Below are 2,250 nucleotides of genomic sequence, written 5' to 3'. Positions count from 1 at the left end.
TCGTGTACTCCACCCCCTTCGCTGTAAGAGCGAGAGGAGGGGGCAAGTCGGAACGTCAATCTTCCAACAGGTCGGGAAGCACCAAGTCTCCCGGGCCGCCAGAAAACCCGGACCAGCACGTTCATCACCTCCTGGCTCCCGCTGCTGCCATCTTGACAGTTTCCCCCCTTCACTCAAGTCCTTTAAAAACACCAGCGGGAGAGAAGAGCGGCGCGCACACCGAGTCACGGGGAGGGAAAGGGAAGCGCCTGGCCCAGCTCAGAAACAGATCCGGAGTCACCGGGAAGGCGGCCGACCCGCTGCACAGCTCCGGCGCCTACCTGGGTTCCTTTTCTTCAGGAACAAGGGGGGAGGACTCACAATCCCGCGCGGGGCCGGGGCAGGGCGAGGAGAGGGCGCGCAACCTCGGCCAAGAAGAGGCGCTCCAGCCGCCGCCGCAGCCCGCCTGAAGAACCGCCTGTCAGTCTGCGCGCTGCTGCCTTCCACATTCCTCCTCCTCCCTTCCACGAGCAGGGCGGCCGCGGCAGCAGCACAAAGTTATAGACACACGCAGGGTGCCTCAACCTAAGCTGACGGCGGGCGGGCGGGTCCCCGCCCAGGGGGAGGGCTGGGCGGCGGGCCCGGGTGTGCTGGTGTGCGTGTGTGTGCGCGCGTGTGTGTGTGTGTGTGTGTGCGCGCGCGCCTGCGCGACCCGGCCCCGCGGAGCCGCTGGCTTGGGTGTGAGGCCGCGCGCCGGGGGCCGGGACTCCGCAGGCTCCAGTAGCGGTCCCCGCCGGGCTCCTCCTCTCTCCCTCGAGCCTCAACGACAACAAAGCGCGGCGCTGGCCCAAGAGAAAAGGGAGGGGGGCCCCGCAGAGCCCCAAACCCTCCACCAGCGAAGTCGCGTGGCCTCCCTGACTCGGAGCAGGGCGCCTGGCACCGGGGGGTCCCCAGCTAGCGCGTCCCTCCGCCAGGCTCTGCGCCCGCCCTGGTGTCCAGTTCCCCATTAGAACCCAACACCAGGTAACACCCGAGATAAGATGCTGACCGTAGATGGCAAGGGTTACCTCAGCGTGAAAATACTGGCAAGCGAAGATGTTGGTGCCCTCAGGATTTCGATAAACCGATGCCCTCAGATTTGATCAGGCACCAAGAGGTTTGCACTAACCTAGGACGCTTGACCGCAATCGTGTTTCACTTTTCGTGAATTTCACGGCAAACGAGGGGAGAAGTGTAACTCGGGAGAAAAGCAGATTATTCCACATTCCTAAATGCAAGAACAAATTTTGAACAACTGTGAATGGGAAATAATGAGCCTAATTTTTAAATGACGGCAAAACACCTAATTGTGCATTTTTTACTTTTTAAAAGAAAGATACTCCTTTAGGTTTAGAAAAATATCTTCACAAGTCCTTATCCTACGATCAGTACCCAAAGTCGTTCATTTGTGCACTAAGAATGCAAGACATGCGACACGCACACCAAAATTCTATCCGCTTTGGTTTATAAATATCTTTCCCCGCCCCCACCCCCCAAATCCTTCCAAGTCACTGGAAATATCTTGGAATCCAAAGCGGACTCCGCAACAACCCCGTACACAAAAAGGTCCAACCCAGCTTACACAGGAATCCGCCCACCCGGCCGAATCCAGGCTCCGGGCTTTGCGCAGGACCCGTCACTCAAGTGATGCGCGGCCCCGCCCCTGCACCAAGCTAGTTCGACGCGTACAAACAGATGATGTCATTGTATCCACAAGCGCGTGACCCGGGATCTCTGCGCCGCGTCGCCATTCGCTGCGCCGCTTACTCGTCAAGCCGCGCCGCTTACTCGTCAAGCCACGCCGCGCGCTGACTGGCCGCGGCCACCCGTCACCAGGCCCCAGACGCCCCTCTCCGCCCCCCGCCTCCGCCCCCCAACAAATAATAAACAATCGAGTAAAATTCGAAGGAAGGAAGGAGGAGAGGATAGAGAGAGGGCGAACCAGAAGCCAATCCTCCGCGCGCTGATGGGAGGGAGAGTTAAAAGGAGAGGGACGTGAGAAGACCGGGGAGGGGAGGGAAGGAGCAGACCTGAGACGATGTGTCCAGCCGCGATGAGGTGGCATCAGGGGAGGAAAGTTGGAGAGCATTCTGCGGGGCACGCCTGGTAATACGGGGGGCGCTAGGGCCCGGCAGCGGCCGGTCTCGGGGCTCCTGGGCGGTGAGCGGCCCGCCGAAGGGGCGGAGACTGGGCCGCGCTAGCGCAGCTCGGGCGGAGCCGGCAGACACGTGC

At 60.9% G+C, this 2,250-nt stretch overlaps 1 protein-coding gene across 1 annotated transcript in view; it reads right to left on the bottom strand.

Annotated features, from left to right (window-relative positions):
- Positions 1-501, bottom strand: part of FOXO3 (forkhead box O3) — a 119,710-nt gene extending 119,209 nt beyond the window's left edge. Inside the window, exon 1 of the mRNA XM_007447259.1 lies at positions 321-501. The gene's annotated coding sequence lies outside the window, so the exon portion shown is untranslated. The remainder of the gene's footprint in view (positions 1-320) is intronic.
- Between the last annotated feature and the right edge of the window lie 1,749 nt (positions 502-2,250).

This window comes from Lipotes vexillifer, unplaced genomic scaffold (assembly GCF_000442215.2).
Source record: "Lipotes vexillifer unplaced genomic scaffold, Lipotes_vexillifer_v1.1 scaffold515, whole genome shotgun sequence".
Taxonomy (NCBI): domain Eukaryota; kingdom Metazoa; phylum Chordata; class Mammalia; order Artiodactyla; family Lipotidae; genus Lipotes; species Lipotes vexillifer.
The sequence above is the reverse complement of the archived record's forward strand: the minus strand, read 5'-3'. Positions and strand labels throughout refer to the sequence as shown.